The sequence below is a fragment of the Euleptes europaea genome, chromosome 7 (assembly GCF_029931775.1).
Source record: "Euleptes europaea isolate rEulEur1 chromosome 7, rEulEur1.hap1, whole genome shotgun sequence".
In the NCBI taxonomy this organism is placed as follows: domain Eukaryota; kingdom Metazoa; phylum Chordata; class Lepidosauria; order Squamata; family Sphaerodactylidae; genus Euleptes; species Euleptes europaea.
The window spans coordinates 33,575,221-33,595,390 of NC_079318.1; positions in this window are offsets into that span (position 1 = coordinate 33,575,221).

The following is a 20,170-nucleotide window of genomic DNA, read 5'->3' on the forward strand; positions in this document are numbered from 1 at the left end:
CTATTCCGCTGGTGCTTGAATATATATATATTGCTGACAGGAGCCAAAAAAGCTGGAGAATCCGTAAGCTCCTTCTGACGTTCCATATCAAAAAGCCTTTGTCTAATTGTGTACCTTGTTTGATCTCTCTTTAGTTCCAAGAGGGAGTGGGGGGAGAAGCCGAGGCCTCGACTGATTTGGTATGTTATTCAATATTGCTGTTTTAAAAGGTGAGAAGCAAGCCCATGATGGAGACTGATAACATAGTGTAACATTTACACATATGCGTATTTACGTTTGGCCTACCCGTGTATGACTATGTACTATGTCACTGTGTGACTGCAACCTGAACGTGCTGCAGACAGTTTGCTTGGCCACTGGAACATAGTTGGCACCCTACAGTCTTGCAGGAAAATACTTCTAAAGGTTAAAAGTTTCCACCACTGAAGAAAAGACAAGTCTCAGGTTTAGAGCTCAGTAACACCTGTGCGCAGACAAAAAAAAATGGCTGGACAATGATGAAGGACATACCTGGCGAGATTCAGTCCAGGTCTTCTCCCCTCCTCCAGAATATCAACACTATAATAACACCGTGTTGCTATACGGCAGAATCTGACCACAGAATGCTGTCACAGCACTGATCATCTGCCTGGGGGTGTACGTGGGACAGAGTATCTGGACCAAGTCCAGGGCAGCATTATCACAGCTTTGATTTTGATCGCGAGCAACCTGGATGGATGACAGTCCCACCCACTCTTTTTATGGTCTTTATGTGCAGACATTTTACTGGGTTACGCTAGCATAACAAATAAAAAGGTAAAAAGGTAACAGATCATGCTAATTGTGGTTACACTAAGGATTTTACCCTTTTTATAAACAGAAGTCAAGCAGAAGGAGTGGTCCGTTACCTATATGCACTGCAGCATATGAAGTCCACTGTTTCATACTAATCACACAGAATCTAAAGGAGATGAGGAAGCAGGGGTCATAGGAGAGTGATTACAAGGAAATCGGCCCTGCTGCTTAGCTCTTTGTTCATATCACCTTCTATTCTGTATCTGATGAGCATGCTTTGACTTAAGAGGAAGTGAGGGGGCGGAGAGGTTATATGAATCTCACCCATTTCTCTTCACTCTTCTCTGAAAGGGAATCCCCACCTGGACTAGCAAAGAATGAAATCCACAAGAACTCATAGATTCTTAAAACAGTATTAGTTCTTTGGGTTCAGCTGAAACGTCTTATTGGCATCAGTCCAGAAACAATGACTAGCCCTCTGCAGTGGCAACAGCATCCCTCTCTATTAGTCATAGTAAAAACAAAGGCCCGTAAACAAGAAGGAAAGACAAAAGTCCAAACCATACTCAGCACCATCTAGTGGTTATAATGGACAAAAGTCACTGAAGTACATTTTACTTATGAGCAGACAGCAGCAAGACTTTTCAGTGACCTGCTAACATTTTTCCGTTGGGTGGAGAAAAACCATCTTTGTGTGTGTGTTTGCAATGAAAATACTGAAGTGTGTTTTATTGCTAGCTGATGACATAAACAATGCCCAGACACTTATGGAGAGAATTTCTAAAGTATTTCAGAATTACTTGACGTAATACTTGAAGTTTCTTTGTCTAAAATATAGTGACCAGAGATAAGAAGATTGTTGATTACAGGCAAAAGACTCAGATGTGTAGTAAAAATGGAAACAAAGACATAAGAACATAAGAACATAAGAAAAGATGGGCCTTGGTCTGATCCAGCATGGCTTTTCTTATGTCCAGCAGTTTGTTCACACAGTGGCCAACCAGGTGTCTCTAGGAAGACCACAAACAAGATGACTGCAGCAGCATTATCCAGCCTGTGTTCCACAGCACCTAATACATTAACCGTGCTCCTCTGATCCTGGAGAGAACAGATATGCATCCTGACTAGTATTTCAATTTCAATTTCAATACCTTTATTGGCATACCATTCATGACTAGTATTCATTTTTATTAGTAGCCATGGATACCCCTCTCCTCTGTGAACATGTCCACTCCCCTCTTAAAGCTTTCCAAGTTGGCAGCCATCACCACATCCTGGGGCAGGGAGTTCCACAATTTAACTGTGCATCGTGTGAAGAAATACTTCCTTTTATCATTGCTAAGGAGTCGTTGCTAAGTGCAACAAACTGCAGCATCTTCATTAGGGTTTTTCTCCACTATCTGCAGCTGATGGTGCTGTTGTGGGTGTTGCCTTCCAAAAATTCACAATTGGCCCCTTTCTTTTGTTGTCACAGGGACAGTAGAGCCAATTTCTCAGGGTGTGACCACACATGGCTACGGTATGATTGTCAATATTCAACCCAGGTGGACCAGGTCATTCCTATAGGTGTTTTCCACTTCATCATCATCCTCACTGGCCCAGTGATTGGGATGGAAAAGACCCATGGGAGTCGCTATGGTTGCTAGCACATTGTGCTTAGGTATACAATCAATATCTCCCTCTTCAGCACCTGTAGTTGGGGCATAAACGTGAATGGTGATGTTGGTAGGCTTTCCGTGAAGTCTGATTGATATCATTCGGTCAGACTTAGCATTGTAGCCCCTGATTGCTTGAGCTACATCTCACTATTAAAGCAACTCTATTTCTTCTGTTAGTTATTTCTCAAGCAAACATTTGACTGAAAATGTCCTAATCCAGTCCATTTGAGTTCATTCACTCCCAGGATTGCAGGATTAAATGTTCCTTTTCTCATTTTCACGATTTCGAACTCACCTTGATTCATAATTCTCATGTTCCACGTTCCCTGTTGTACTTGTCGAGCAGTTTTGGACTTTTTCATCCGTTCACATGAACAGCTGAACATCCTTTGGGCTTTAATCCAGTTGGGTCATTAAGAATTGTGCAACTCATACTCATTCCCTGCTCTTCTCCAGCATCTGAGTGCCATCTGACCTCAGGGTCCTGTCTTCCAGCATTATAACTTTTTCATTTTGGATTGTCTCATCATAGGGTTTTCAAGGTATGAGATGATCACAAGTGATTTACTGTTGCCTTCTTCTGCACAGTACTAACCAGGGTTAGCTGGAGTGCTACTGCCTTTGTCTATGATAGAGCTTCTGTCAGTATCACTTTCCACTACTGCTGTTGCCCAGTAGCTACCCTTCACAGTTTCGTCTGCCCCCATCACCACTGGAACCGTTCATTCTCTTCTGCTGCTGTGGCAATTGATCCCTGAAGGGGATGGACGCATCTTAGTCTGGAGTCTCAGCTGTGACCATTCTGTCTTGAGTGACTCTTCTAGTTTAGCCTCTTGACAGTCTAAATTCCTTATGGTATTGCTCTCAGCCTCACTGACACACACACTGCTACGGATAGTGTAATCCACATAGAGTGCTGTATCCTGTAGCCGGTGGTACCGACTGTTGAATGGATAAATTTAATAGACTGAAAACCCAACATGCAACACAGCAGTGCAACATAAAGAATAATGAATTAAGAAGGAGAGTTGGTTTTTACATGCTGACTTTCTCTACCACTTGAGGAAGAATCAAATCAACTTACAATCACCTTCCCCTCTCCTCCACACAACAGACATCCTGTGAAGTAGGTGGAGCTGAGAGAGAGTGACTAGCCCAAGCTTACCCAGCTGGCTTCATGTGGAGGAGTGGAAAATCAAACCCGGTTCTCCAGATCAGAGTCCACCGCTCCAAACCACCACTCTTAACCACTAGAACACTCTGGTTAACAGGTTACCTGCTGCAAAGAAATGCTACAGTGTTCCCATGATGAACAAAACCCACTAGCGGAGTGGGAAAGAACCTTTTTTTTTTTTTCAAAATAAAAACGGGGGAAAGGCTTTTTTCTCCCATGGGGAAAGTGGGTGTCATGAGTCAGCCTGAGGAGACCTCCTCTGATGAAGAGGAAATAGAAGCCAGAACAGAGGGACTTCCACAGGCAGAAGATGACTAGTCGTGCCTGCAGCCTGCCAGCTCAAGGACTCCAGCTGGGCCTGACACCTCACAACAAGCAGTGTCTCCAGAGGCCTCGCTAAGGCCACTGGATCAGAGAAGGAGACGGCTTCGACTGGCAATGCAGCAGGGACAGCAAAGTGCAAGATTGAAGGCCCAGCGTAGAGGTCTCCTTGGAAGAAGACATGAGGGAGAGCAGAGCTGAAGCACCACCTGTGAGATCAGCCTAACTGGCAACAGCTGGCTCTGCTACAGCAGCAGGAGAAGGTATTTAAGCCATAAATTAGGCTTGGCTGTTGTGCAAGCAACTTGTCACTAACCTCCTTGTGTATCAGCCTGTTATACTTTGGATTCCTGGTACCCTGACTTCTTGGACTGACCCTAACTAACACCTTGGACTGTCCTTGTCTGCATTGGTATCTTGGACTCTGCCTGAACTGTGAATGACCTTGGACTGCTTCTGAGACTATGCTTCAAGCCTCCGGCCCTCACTCTCTGTCTGAAACACAACAGTGGGCCTATACCACCTAAAAAGGGGGCACAGGACTTCCGCCACCCCGGAAGGGGTTCCCGGGGTGAAAGGGGTTTGGAAGCTGCCTAAAGGCAGCTCTGCCCCCCCCCCCGGAACACCTCGGGAACGCCTCCCGGGATGCTACTGCGGGGGCCAGCATAAGTGCGTTCAGCCCCCCCTTCAGGAATGCACTGGTACAGGGTTTCTCTGGAACTTGTTTGGTGGTATCATGGGGATGGAAGCCTTAGGAAAGGAAGTGGAGCCTCATTGTCAGACCCAGAACCCAATGGCTGTCATTCAACCCACAGGTAGAATTGTGTTTACATGGGGTTGCCACCCTGCATGCTTAATGTATGTTTCAGTTATATGTGTGAACTACCTGCCTTAGCAGCAGGAAAAGCTCACTTCTTCAGAAGAACACCAGATTCCGCAAGGAATTTGTTCAGCACCAAGCCCTGTAATAGATAGGATTTTTTTTAAAAAAAAAATTGAATCCCTTCCAGGAACAAATACATTAGGACTATGGAAACTTCAATCTGCTTGCAGACAAACCTCAAGCAGCAAAAAAGAGGCTAAATTTGTCAGATAAATTATTCATTGTGAATTAATCACTCATCTCTTCTCCAGACTCTCATAAAGAAAGTTCCTGCTGATTCTACTGTAAGTTACACCCATGGCTCTATGCAGGAAAAGAGGTCTATTGTACTGCATGTATACACGCACCACCACTGTATGCTTTGTTCATGATCTGTTTTCAATTTACTCTTAGTTTTGCTTTTTATCCAGGTTTTATACTTGTTGCAAATGGCCTGCATACTTTCTTTAAAACAAATGACACCCCTACCAACCCAGCCTAGTATCATAAGAGAAATCGACTGAAGAGGGCAGGAGTAGGGCTGTCGATTTGGTTTGTCCCGAACCGAAAAACAGCCGAATTTCCCCCGATTCGGCGGTTTTCAGTTCGGATGGAACCGAATTTTTAAAAAGGCAGGAAAACAATGAGCCTAATTCGGCAAGTTTGGGGTGTGCCGAATAAATTTGGCAAATTCAAGGGCTCAGAATCAGCAGCATAACCGTCAGTTAGTAAGCAGCATTCTCCCGCGGCCAATGGTGGCCAAGCTGGGTCTTCTCCTGGCCAATCAGAGCAGGGATTCTCACTTTTGAAATGGCCAGGAGAAGAGTCTAAAAACTCCCGTCCCTCCCCTCCTGTCCCGACTGTATTCATTGCCTTCCAATTTGGTGGCGGTGCTGCTGAGAGATCCGATTCTTGACAGGGCAGAGCTGCTGGTGCTTACCGGAATAGAATTGGATTTACTTCTCCTCCATGCTCCTGCTGGAAGACATCCACACAGTTTGATTTTGGGTTTTTTTCTCTATACCTTTTCTCCTGTGTGTGTGTGTGGGGGAAGCAGACTCTGTGTACTGGTTTGAGGGGGGGCTTCACCCGTTCTGCAGAGGGTGTGTGCCCTCTCGCCTCTGCGGGAGTGTGTGTTCTGCTTTTAAAGTTTTAAAGTTTAAAGTTGAGTCTGTGCGAGGGCTAGCGAGTCTCTCTCTGCTCGGCACCCGGGCCGCGCCTCCTCCTCCTTGGTTTTTTTCTCGTTTGGGGTTGAGCTGAGCCGTACTGGTTTAAGGGGGGGTTTCGCCCGTTCTGCAGAGAGTGTGTGTCCGCTCACCTCTAGCCTGGGGTTGAGTGCGACGGTGCGGCTTGTGTGAGTTTCTCCCCGGCACCGCTCAGCACCAGTGCCTCCTCCTCCTTAGTTTTTTCCCCATTTGGGGCTGAGTCGTACTGGTTTGAGAGGGGGGGTTTCGCCCATTCTGCCTGGGGGGAGGGTGTGCCGGCTCGCGTCTCTCTCTCCCTGGTTGGGGGGGCTTCAGTTGTGTGTCCTCAGGTTTTCCCTCATTCATAAGATCGGTTAGGTCTATTTGGATGCTCACTCAAAACTGGTTTTCAAATTGTGACTTAAACAATGCATTTGCCCGGTCCTGATACTCCCAACTCCCGAGTCCCATGCAAAAGGGGAAATTCTACCCCCACCTGCTCCTTATGCATAGCTAGTGCGCCTCTGTCCCTTTCCATGGTTTGCAAACTCCCAAGGTCGTGTCACGTGTTGCTTTGCATGGTTTTGCAAACTCCGAGTCCAAACAGTCTATTCATTCCAATGGGTGGAGGGGGGGACCCCTTCCGGGCCCCATAACTCGGGACCCCCTGCCCCAATCTTCACCACACTTGGGGGTTCTTGCAAGAAGGGTCCCCTCAAGCTACACTGAAAGTTTGGGGCCTCTACCTCCAAAAATCCCTCCCCCCCAGAGCCGCAGAAAGCAGCGAATGTGTTTGTAATGGTTTTATTGCAATAGGCAGATTGGGGGACCCCTTCTGGGCCCCATATCTCAGGGGGCCCTGACCCAATCTTCACAAAGCTTGGGGGTTCTTGCAAGAAGGGTCCCCTCAAGCTACGCTGAAAGTTTGGGGCCTCTACCTCCAAAAAGCCCCCCCAGAGCCACGGAAAGCCGTGAATGTGTTTGTAATGGCTTTATTGCAATGGACAGATTGGGGGGACCCCTTCCAGGCCCCATATTTCGGGGGGCCCTGACCCAATCTTCACAAAGCTTGGGGGTTCTTGCAAGAAGAGTCCCCTCAAGCTACACTGAAAGTTTGGGGCCTCTACCTCCAAAAAGCCCTCCCCCCAGAGCCGCAGAAAGCAGCGAATGTGTTTGTAATGGTTTTATTGCAATGGGCAGATTGGGGGGACCCCTTCTGGGCCCCATATCTCGGGGGGCCCTGACCCAATCTTCACAAAGCTTGGGGGTTCTTGCAAGAAGGGTCCCCTCAAGCTATGCTGAAATTTTGGGGCCTCTAACTCCAAAAAGCCCCCCCAGAGCCGCGGAAAGCCGTGAATGTGTTTGTAATGGCTTTATTGCAATGGGCAGATTGGGGGGACCCCTTCCAGGCCCCATATCTCGGGGGGGCCTGACCCAATCTTCACAAAGCTTGGGGGTTCTTGCAAGAAGGGTCCCCTCAAGCTATGCTGAAAGTTTGGGACCTCTACCTCCAAATATGCCCCCCCCAGAGCCACGGAAAGGCACAAATGTGTATTTAATGGCTTTAAACAGCTGAATTTCCCCCCGAACTCCGAATCTCACACCGAATTGCACGGATCCAAATCGGGGGAGTTCTGACTTTGGCATTTCCCGAATCAAAACAGGGCGAATTTTGCCGAATCTGAATTTTACCCAAAAAAAAAAATTCAACAGCCCTAAGCAGGAGGAACCAATACCCAGACCAGATGAACAAAGTGAAGCTGACAAAAGCAATCAGATGCTATCGGTACCCTGTTTTGACTCAAAACTGCATTGCAGGTTCACAGTCCACTATACCAATATATCACTTGTTGTCGTGAGAGATAAATTGCCACACCATGCTACAAACTGCCCCTCTCTGTCATTCTTTTCAAGGTATTATATTCAACACTTTAATTTGGACTTCCAGCTTGGATCCTATTACTTACCATTCTATTTTGTAGAAGCAGATATACTGGATTGGGAGGGGAATCCCAAAGGTCTAAAATATGGACATTCATTCAACAATGCATGCTTCAAATAAAACTATAATAAAAACAAATAGTTCAATTCTACACGAAGCAGGAAGATTAAACACAAAAGATTAGATTTATAGAAATTGAAAAGATATCGATGGGAAACCCTAAGTGTATAAAGTAAGTGCAGGTGATAGAAAGTGACATCAAGCGACAGCTGATTTATGGCGGCCTCACAGAGTTTTCAAGGCAAGAGGGTTCAGAGGTGGTTTGCCATTGCCTGCCTCTGCATAGCGACCCTGGACTTCCTTGGTGGTCTCCCATCCAAGGACTAACCAGGGCCAACCCTTCTTAGTTTCCTATAGCTGATGAGATCGAGCTAGCTGGGCCATTCAGGTCAGTGTAATGAAGATTTAAAATTCACAATAATAAAAATAAGTTTTGATTTGATATCAAGCTGAAGGAACATGGAAGACTAAATGAACGGATGATAAATGGCTGGAGTACATTCATGACTGCCTCTCTTATAAGGATTTTTGTCTCAGTTCTAGGTAGGGCTATGGCATTTTGGGGGGCAAGAATTTGTGGCATTTTGGGAGGGGAGAGGCTAGGCTACTTATATTTTCTCATTGGATATCCCTTGCTCTGTAAACATCTAGCAAAATTCCAAGGCTGGGCAGGGATGGGAAAATGGGCTGGTGGAGGAACAATGATGGTGGAGGAACAGTGTGGTGGACAATGATGGCCGTCCAGATTCAAGAAAAGAGAGACAGAGGGCATTAACGCATGGGCAGAATGTTCCTGGTTCGCTCCTCTGTTATCCCACAATATTTTAATCCCACAATATTTAAGTCTGGATAATCAAACGCATGACGCCAGCCTATCCCACATTAAGTCTGAAACAAGTAGCTGCTGGAGGCTCCCCGTGCGTTTGAACCAACCATATAATGTGGGATAGTTCGCAGTGCGGGATAGCAGGGGAGTGACATCGCCCAAGGATTGGCTGAGGGGTTATCCAATCAAAGGGCGATTCTCCCCCTTTTTTTCTTGGAACACCAGCGTTCCGGTATACCATCGTCTCAACCTGTTAAGCATTGATCTTCTCAGGCATAAAATGGCTTTTTGGAGTGGGGCAGTGGAATGCATACTAGAGTGAGGGAGGTGCGTTGGTGCTACTGAAAAAAAGATGTGGGTATTTTTTTGCTGAGATGTTAGAAAACCGGCAATCTGGTGAAGCTAGCATACCTCAGAAGTTTACAGGCATTGCAAACGAACTCACTAGTAGAAGCTGGTGTGGATGACAGGATGGATTGTGCTAGTCCCATGGGCTGTCATTCCAGTCCCAGAGCTCTGGGTTTAGAGATCTTACTGGAAAATCCATTCCACATTTTCTTTGCAACTCTGTTTGTGCTGTAATGTATTTCAATGGAGCTCATGCAAGGCAATTGGCAATCCAGGCTCCTTCAATAGGCTATGCATCCTCTCCCATTGTTTCTAATCGGCTAGCCTGTCATTCATTTTAGTGCATCCCGACTTCACCTCTTTGCTTCGTGGCCAGCCAGAGGAGAGGGGAAGGAAAGCCTTGTACATTTTTCAGCGTGCCACTTCAGAGGCTCGCAACAGCACAGCGGATGGGAACGCGTTGATCGGATTGACGGACCACTTTTTGCTTCCACCCAAAGCTGGAAAGTTGTGCCTTTTCCTTCCGAGTGTAAATAAAGCTGTGTTGTGAGGGCAAGGTAACAAAACTGGCTGGGCTTATTCAAAACAGGACAAAATGGGCATTTTAATTAAAAAGACGGGACGGCCAGGAAATGTGACAAAAAACGGGTCAGCCTATACAAAAGGAAGGTAGGACAGGACTGTGCTTCAGCTGCCATTTGCCTTGGGGTGGGGGCTCAGTCCCCCCTCGCAAGTTCGGGGGGGGGTTCGAGGGCTTGAGCCCCCCCAAGTTTACGCCTATGTGAGGGAGACCAGTAAGGGGCGTGTCCTTGAACGAAAGGAGGTTAGTAGCGGGCTAGTCATGTGATTACACGCACGCCGGCGTTCCAGTAATGTAGCGAAATTTTAAAAAGTAGCGGTTTAGCACTGAAAAGATCGCTAGAAAACAGGGATTGCTTAACCCGGTTTTTTTTGCCTTAATTCGCGACTAAGGTGGGTCCGATGCGCAGCACTTGGACGGTCGTGCGTGTGGACCACAGAGATTCGCTACTATTAAGGCACAAAAGCGAGACAAATTGGCCGTGCGTTAAGCCCCAGAGACAGACGAAACAGTGCTGAGAAGGGTGAAACAAACCCAAGGGGTACAGTTACAGAAGTCTAGCCTGAGTACAGAGCTGGAGTGGAGGATACAAAGACGGTTCTTTTTTTTTACAACCCAATACAGGCTGACTTGGGAGGAGTTCTATGTGGCTTGCTGTCCAGTAAGCATGTTTGGGATTGCAGCTACAATGAAGTCAGAGGCTGGAGGCAGAGAAAGTTAAGCTGAGTTTACTACAGGGAACATTTCGTAACCCAAAACAATTCAAATGTATACTCAACTTGATTTCATTTTTAAATTGCCCATACTGACTTTGGTATACTTCAGCTTGTCAATACTTGGTTGTGCAGGTGGAAGAAGAGTGCTCTGAAGTGGTTTTCTTTTTGTCAGCAGCCAAAGGTGCCGCAACAAAAGAGAATCGCAGTAACCTTCGCCTGCCTGCCTCCCATCCACTTCCCACAAACATCAAACAGCCTGCCTTATTCACCTTTGCTTTCTCCATATGCCAGCACTGTACCTGCAAGGGCAGTCTGAGGTCCAAGCTGAAGTGGCTATCAGAAAGGAATCCTACCAGCAACTCCCTTTTTTATGTTAGCTGGAGGAGCTTAGCTTTCCCTCACAACCACAGGGCTAAACTGTAGTTTCACATTTTTTGCTTTCATCGGGTTTCTACTTTCTCAGGAAACATCATCTGCCTCTACAGTCCCTTGCTCATGTTCTGAACAAGCTGAAAGATATACAAATATATACACACACACAGTGGTAATTAAGCCACACATGAAAATGGATTGCAGTATTTAGATTGAAAATGTTCACAAATATATGCAGAGTTTGCCATTCTCCTGTGATGAAAATTTAAGGCACAGATTATTATTATTGTTTTTTGCCATCAAGTCACAGCTGACATATGGCGACACAGTAGGGTTTTCAAGGCAAGAGACATTTGGAGGTGGTTTGCCAATACCTGCCTTTGTGCCATGACCCTCCCATCAAAATGCCAAGGTTGAGGCTGAGAGTGTGTGACTGGCCTAAGATCACCAAGCAAATTTCCAGCATGGTATAATGGTTAAGAGCAGCGGACTCTAATATAGAGAACCAGGTTTAATTCCCCACTCCTACACATGAGCTGTGGATTCTAATCTGGAGAACCAGGTTTGTTTCCCCAGTCCTCCACATGAAGCCTTCTGGATGACCTTGGGCTAGTCACAGAATTCTCTCAGCCCCACCTACCTCACAGGGTGTCTGTTGTGAGGAGAGGAGGGGAAGGAGATTGTAAGCCGGTTTGAGACTCCTTATGGTAGAGAAAAGCAGGGTATAAAAATTCTCTTCAATTCTTCTTCTACTTCATGACAGAGTGGGGATTCAAACCTGGGTTTCCCAGATCTTAGTCTGATACATGAAGCATTACACCACGCTGGAAATCCTCTATAAATAATGTGGAATGCTATGACCGATTTCCCTGACAGTAGAAATAGGGTCTTACTCTAAATGCATTACAGGTTGCAACGAAGAAAAAAATAATCTGTTGCCAAGTTTCCCCCTCAAGTAGCTTTAATTTCTGTTATACGTAGTATGCTTTTCATAGGTGGTAAATCTTCTCTGGGAATTGAATATTTTAGATAGATAATCTTAAGTGTGAACCCAACACCACTTGATAATATAGCCTGCTGGGCAGGCATCAAAAGGTTACCCTCTCTGGTTCCCATCTCGGTATCTAGGCTACACGCTTAATAAAAAATTCTGTGAATCATCAGTTGAAACAAAAATAACAAAACTATCCACAGTTTGTTGCAGTTTCTATGAAAGAGAGGTGACCTCGACTAATTTTTAGCTTCTGTTTCCTTTTTGGGAAGTAAGGTTTCCTGTTTGTGCTGACATGAAATAGCAAATCCCAAAAGCCAGCCAGGGTGCTTGATATTGCGAAATAGGAAACCTGATGTATATTGTATGTTTTCACAAAGCCATTTTTATGTCTCTGGGGACAGTCCAAACGTACAGGCAAACTAGGTGGTCACCAACTTTAGAGGGTGCCAAATTTTCATCCCGCTCCCAATAGGGCTTGGGGATAGTATTGCCTGACCCTTCTTGGAAGGAATAAGGGTCATGAGGCACACCGGGTAACTGGACCATTAGTAAGGTTGCCAACTGTTCCAGGATGGGAAATTCCTGGAGATTTTGGGGTGGAACCTGGGGAGGCTAGGGTTTAGGCAGGGGAGGGACCTCAGCAGGGTACGATGACCATAGAGTTCACCCTTCAAAGCAACCATTTTATTCAGAGGAACTGATCTCTGGTCTGGAAGTCAGTTGTAATTTCAGGAGATCTCCAGGTCCCACCCGGAGGTTGACAACCCGAGCCTTTAGATCCCATTTTTACCAGTCAAGGGGAGGCTCAAGAGCCATAGCAGGAGCTCCAGCTCTAAAGCTTTAGCTTGTCATTATGGATTACCTTGAGGCCACTTCTAAATAGGGTGGGAGGTTGCCCTCTTTGGGTTGCCCAGGGGCTGGCAAGCCTACTTCTAAAGGCTTGTCACTTAACAAGAGCAAGGATCAGGAAGTGCTCTGAATTATTTTCTGTAGCTGCAAGTAGTTGGGAGGGCAACCACTGAGCATTCCCCCCGTCCCCCTTCCTGTTTTTTGGACTGGACTGCTCCAACAGTGGGCTTCCCTCGGCTGCACCTCTCTTCCCTTGTTTCTGCTGCCTTCAGGCAGGCCACCATGTTAGGGTGCTTTGGTGCAATGATGATGAAAAAGAAGAGTGGGTTTTTATATGCCGACTTTCTCCACACCACTTAAGAATCAAACTAGTTTACTATCGCCTTCCCTTCCCCTCCCTACAACAGATACCCTGTGAGGTAGGTGGGGCTGAGAGAGCTGTGACTAGCCAAGGTCACCCAGCTGGCTTCACGTGTAGGAGTGGGGAAACAAATCCAGTTCACCAGATTAGCCTCCAGATTAGCCTCCACTGCTCATGTGGAGGAGTAGTGGGGAATCAAATTAGGTTCTCCACTGCTCCAAACCACCGCTCTTAACCACCACACCATGCTGGCTCTCCACTCTACATTGTGCGGGTATGCTTTCCTCTCCCCTCATATACCAGCTCCCAGGGATTGGGATACTTTAGTTCTGTCAGGAGTGGATTAACTGTAGTTGCCTGGGCATGTCTTTAAGATTGTTTGTTGCAGGCAGGAGCTTCTGCCCCCCACCCAATGTTTTTTTCCCCCTTTTATCCTGGATTGGTGAGTATTTGATTGTGGAGCAAGGCAGTAGCTTTGTGGTTTTCCAGTATGCCCCTCAGCATTCTCCTTATTTTACAGGGAGTCATGACAATTAAGGGGGGGGGGGACTCATTAAACCAGTATGCAGGACACTGAGTGCTGGGTTAAGTGGCTGGAATTACTGTTTTATTTATTTACAAAATTTATATCCCATCTTTCTGCCCTCACAAGGGCCACCAAGGTGGCTAACATTTTATAACACGTATGTTAAAACCACATATTAAAACCCTTAAAAACCAGTACCACCCCTTGTGGATTGCTTTGGCAAGCGGGGCTACTGGTGCAGGGAACTCCTTTTTCAGTGCTTGTCACTTCTTTGGCATCTAGTTTGAACCTTTCAACTGGAAATAGCAAAGAACTAAAACAAGCTCTTCCCCCTTCTCATTTTGGAAGGTTTGACTTGGTGCTCAGGATTTGGGGGACGCCTTTTTCTGCCTTTCATCACCATTTAAAGGTTAGATATCAGAGACTATTTGCCCCCCTAGGGTTGCCAGGCCCCTCTTCGCCATTGGCAGGAGGTTTTTTGGGCAGAGCCTGAGAAGGGCAGGGTTTGGGGAGGGGCTTCAATGCCATAGAATCCAATTACCAAAGCGGCCACTTTCTCCAGGTGAACTGATCTCTGTTGGCTGGAGATCAGTTGTCATAGCAGGAGGCTGGCAACCCTACCAATTGACTTGGAGTTGAGTGGCTTGAGTAGGAGGGGTTGTGTGGCTCCTGTTTTGTGTGCAGAAGGTCCCTGGGATTTTTAGATGGAAGAATCAGGTAATCGTTGATGTGAAATATCTCCACCTGAGACAATGAAGTGATGATATGAATGGACCAGTGGTTTGACTCAACATAAAGCAGATTCACATGCTCAGATAAGCTGCTTTGTGGGTGGTCCCCCCCCCCCCTCAGTTCTCTAGAAATATTGGAGTTGGTTATGAGGGATTGTTCTTCTTGAGTAGCTGGGGTTTATATTGAGTCCTCTTTGGACTTTTCAGCTTTTCTTGCAGCATGAGGTGAAGCAAGCTTGGCAGAAACTGGGGGAGGGGGGACTCACCCAAAAGTGATAGTTCTTTTTAGATATCTTATTTTTCTCTATATTGAATGAGATGGGTGCCAAAGTCATATTTCACTTAAGGCACTAAAAACTCTTGGGCTGGCCCTGAGGAACAAAATAACTCAATCATGAGAGGAAAGCAACTGTCCAAATCCAGCACTGATTGATATTGACAATAACGAAAATAAGATAGGTCAGCCCTAGAGAAATACGAAAGAGAATTGCAGATTGTTTTATTAGAGACATTCTCAAATATACACTATCAACACAATATGAAAACAAAAAGATGCAAAACAAATTAATTATGTTCACTAAAATAAAATTCCAACAATGGCTGACTCTCACCACGACTATACCTATCAAACGTTCTGAGTCTGAAATGCCCACTAAGTTTAGACTGGAAGTTCAGTACCAGCCACAATGTGAATTTCCACTCATAGTCTCCACAAAAACAACATATATCATCTAGAATGTTCATCTCAACCTACCAAGCCTACCTCTATAGAGTTTAAAGGTCAAACTAGAAGATATTCTAAATGGAAGATTGCTGTGGGAAATAATACGGTATTTATCTCTGGTTCCAACTCCTGCCTTCCCCTCTCTGTAGCATCTAGTAAAGCATACCTCATCTTGTAATGCTGTAACAGTTCACGTTTCTCTACACCTCTCCCAAGCCATACTTACTGCACCCGTCTGTGTTTCTCACATCACAAAATAGCTTGAGATTATTCACAGTGACATAACCAGTGAGAGAAGAGGGGTCAGTTACCTAGGTAATTCAGCATTAGATCATGTTGAAGTATATGTTTTCATTTGAAATAATTAATCTGCTAAGCCCTGCATGAGTTTGGAACCTCTGTAGATATAATAATCCGCCATAGCACGCAGGCAGCAAAAGACAGTGGTCATTACCGCACTAAGTATATATAACGTTTATAAAAATGTGTTATCTATGTTTGATCGTACCTCAGACCTTCCATTTTGGCTTGGAAATTCTTTGGAAGAGTCAAATGTCTGTGTTTCCCCCAAACTCCTATACAACGATGTATTTCCTTATGTCGTTTTAAAGACGGCAATCCACGGGGTGTATTTTCACAATCACATTACGATGCAGCATGAGGAAGAGACTCACATGAAGATGAGCAAGATTGTGACAGTCCAAGTTGGTGCCATATGAATCTTGCAAGCGTGGACAAAGGAATTCTGGAGGGTGGTGGTGGGGAGCATTGGGGCACAGAAAATCAGGGGGAGAGATGGGACTGCACGCCAGCTAAGGACTAGCCCAACCTTCATAGATCTAAAAAGGGTCGATGCTATTCTGGAACTAAAGCATCAAAACAAACCTGAGAAGGAGAAAAGTGCTATGCTGGGCAGCACTGTCACGGGCCAGGCCCAAGATATTTGTAATAATAATAACTAATGAACACTACTCATTACTTACGTATTAAGGATATTTGTGTGCCACCTTTCTAATTATAAATATTTGAGGCAGCACACATTAAAACAACAAGTAACAATAGTCATTATAGTAAAATCTTTTAAGACTAAATTAATAAACCAAGGCAAACACTGTGAAGAATACCTGTCCAACTCAGGTATTCCTTTCATCCTAGAAAAGACAAGCCATGTTTCTATTGCCCATATGTGGAATTCTAAGTTCAGTAGCAAACATGGTGATCAATGCCAGTCAGGGTTGCATGGCTAAATCACTATTAAATTCTCTTTTTTTATAAACCAGATCGCAACCTTTGCATCCTGACTGCATGAACAATGATCTTACATATGTAAATATTGTGTTCACCATTAAATATGCATAACTACATTGAGTTGCTAAGCAGTAGCAATGATTCTTGAATATTGTAAGCAGGCGGCTGCTCACAACATATACTCTTGGAGAATGACTGGATCATTTCGGTGAAAGCTGACATATTCTTTTTCCAAAATGTGAAGGACACACCAGCCAGTTTGAACCCAACCACAAGTATGAAATTGTAGTCATCTCTTCCCCCTCCTGAAATGTTCTCTTCCTAATTTGGAAAGTTTATTCGAACGGAAGCAAAAAATATGCTGCCAAAAGCGAGGTGGGGGAGATGAAAAGGGAGATTTAGATGTAGATGACACTGATGAGGTAGTTTGAAAATGGAATTATAGATCATCTGAATAAATATACTCATATATTTAAATAATATTGCAATCAAGGCGCTATGGCTGTTAAGAGAAATACTAATAAATACCTTACATGAGAACATACACTGAATATATACATAGTCATTACTTTGGTCAAATTTAAACTTATCTGTCAAACCTAATTATACAAACCATAGCCTTTAGGTTATGCCTAGAAATCTGACCCAAATTGTAAAAGTGTGTGTGCTTGGTTATCATGCAACAGACAGCTGAATTTCCAGGTGGAACTGGTTCTTCATGTCTGCTACTGGAATGAGAAACCTTTGAATGAATTACAACAACAGAACAGCAGTTCTTACCGGATCCAAGTACAATTAAGGTCAAGGCCAATGCAGAAAATGGGGAAGTTGTGTCTTACATGTTATGACTTTCAAACCATCTTAAGCAGAAGAAGGCAAGAGGGAAAAAAGATCATGTTCAAAAATAAAGAGAGAGATCCATATACAGTGGGCTTCTCCTGCCCCAAGCTGGGCTTGAAAGGTGCCAAAACTATCCATAGCATGGTCAGCAATCACCAGCCTTGGGAGCAAGAAAGAATGCGGACAGTTCATACTGAAAATCGGTGGAAAGAATGAGACTTTTTATCCAGGTGCTAATGAATGTCTATAAACATTCCAGAATTCATTCATGATCCTGGAAACCCAGTTCCACCATCAAACCTTCTAGAATTTTCCAGATGGTCCTAATTGTCTGGGAAAAATACGATTTGCAGCATCACGTATAAGCAAACACCTCTTATAGTAACGAGATGCTATGTCAGCACAGGAAACTTATCCTATAAACCTGGTGCAACATTCTCTATCATGGTAGACTTCAGTTGGATTCAACCGCATCCTGTGCAATACAAACTCACTGCTGGATTCTTAAGAAACAGCATTTCATGGCATTTCTAGAACAGAGTATCCTTTGGGGCTATTTTAGGGGCTAACCCCAGGCATACAATGCCAAAAGTTCATGTTATCCCCATGTCACCGTTATATTCCTGACATCTGTCATAGCCCTTTCATACATCACTTAATCATAGAAGCTAAATGCGGAATGTTTCCTCTGTACTTTCCAAAATCACTTCGTACTTTTCAACAATGTGTTTTAACTGTAAAGCCTGAAATGTGGTGCCACCCATGTGAAGTTGCAACTAGGGGATGCCGTTAAAAGTTATTCATACCCACAGGACTCTTAGAATTCTTGGATATCAGTACAGACAAAATGTTCAGGGCAATACAGGCTTTAGGAGTCTGGGGAGAAAGCTGTGGCTTCCTGTAAGATGGGCATTCAAGAGAGCCAACAGAAGAATGTTTATGAGATTAATTGTCAGATATGCCTAGGGCTGTGTCCTCAGAAAGGCTGTATGGAACAACAGTTCCGGGCCAACCCCATGGGAGAAGGTGAATGATGAAGCAGGCACACGTCAGGTTGTGGAGTTGTCCCTCTTTAATCATATGGTGTTTGGTATAGGACCAGGCACCTTACAAAAGACATCTGGGGACTTTGGTAAACTTGATGCTTGGTACAGGGTGTCCTGGTCAAAGTGACCTAAGACCATCTGTACGCACTGCAAATGCTCTAAAGGTAAAGATCCCCTGTGCAAGCACTGGGTCATTCCTGACCCATGGGGTGACGTCACATCCCGACGTTTTCTAGGCAGACTTTGTTTACGGGGTGGTTTGCCAGTGCCTTCCCCAGTCATCTTCCCTTTACCCCCAGCAAGCTGGATACTCATTTCACCGACCTCGGAAGGATGGAAGACTGAGTCAACCTTGAGCTGGCTACCTGAAACCAACTTCCGTTGGGATCGAACTCAGATCATGAGCAGAGCTACTGACTGCAGTACTGCAGCTTTACCACTCTGCGCCATGGGGCTCTTATCGCAAATGCTCTAGACTAAAGCTTTCTAGAGATGCCATTTGAATGAGAGAACATAATTTGCTTCTTGACTCAGCTTTCCCACATTAGCAATCTCCCTTTTTATATTATTGAGGCTAGCAGGATGTGTGTGCTGTGCATGTTCCATTCATTCTGCTTGTGTGACAAATGCATATTTTGGTAAGAAAGCTAATCAAACTCTACGCGGATGTCAGTATTTCAGGGAACAAGTCTTGTTCCCATTATTTTTAGTGTTAACATTCTCACTAGTTTTAACAGGTGCTGTACGTGAATGAAATTTTAAAAAAAATAGTGCTGTCAAAGTGAGCCCACATCAGGAAGGAAGTTCTGGAAGCCACCTACACATGGATCACAGCATCTGCCAGATTGATTTCAGACTGCTGAGCCACTTGGAGAAACAAGAATAGCTGGTCTAGGTGCACTTTAGATTGTCTCCTTGTCTGACCTATCAACACAATGTTTGCAAGGTGAACTGCAAGATACGAAGGAGGTGAAAGACATTGCCTTTTGAAAACAGTTCCATTGCTATCCCCATGGACCGTTGCACAGACAGGAGGGTTTAAATTAAGATCGAGGCCTCGCTTTCATTTTATTCTTTTGGATCTAATTCAGGGCCTCCTTATCAAATCTGTTAGAAAACAAGCTTCACGATTCACAGTTTGGCATAGATTTTCTTATTCTTTTGTCCTGATTTTATTGGATTTCATGAGAGTAAGCGAGAGAAACCATTCTATTGCTAAAAACATCTCCTGTTGTACATCTGCCACCTGGATTGAGAGGTTCAATGTCCATTTACCATCTCTTTCATAACTCAACTCCCAAGCAGTGTCTGCCCATCTCCCCTAATTGCTATGTTTAATGATGGTGGCCAACAAAGGATCTACCTCTTCATTGGTGGTCACAGATCCCCTCCTGTGAGAATCTTGAAGTGCATGCATTGGACTTCTGTGGCAACGTAAAAAGTAACTTTTAAAACATTCTAGCATCTACTTCTGTGGACTAAAGTCCAGTTTGTCAGATTCATGTGACTCTGTCTTCCCTGTTCCCATCACTCTGCCTGCTTTGGGCAACTGCTGGCAATTGCATCTTCCTAATCTTGGTCTTAATACTGTGCGGCAGGATTCAAAAAGGTTAATTTCTTCATGCAGGGCAACCCTTTAGAAGGAGATCTGAAAGTACCTGCTGTATGAGAACAACACAGTCACAAAAAGGCAGCATGTAAAACTGCAAGTATTTAAGGCACCGTTACACTTTGGACTTTCCAAGAGTCACAATAGTCTCTGACAACAAAATTGCATGATGAAAACATAAATGGAATTAAAAGAGAAGGAGAGACAGCACGTCCTTTCCCATCACCTCACCTGGCCCAACAGCCACTCAACCTACCTGGCAGGAGAGCAAGGTAAGACATTATATTTCATACACTGTTGTTAGCTGCCTTGACTTTTCTCTTTTGAGAAGGAAAGATAAAATATAAATAATATAAGAAACAATGTCCAGATCTGTCCTGATGTCTGGCAAACGATGAGTGATGATTCACACATCTTTCCTATAC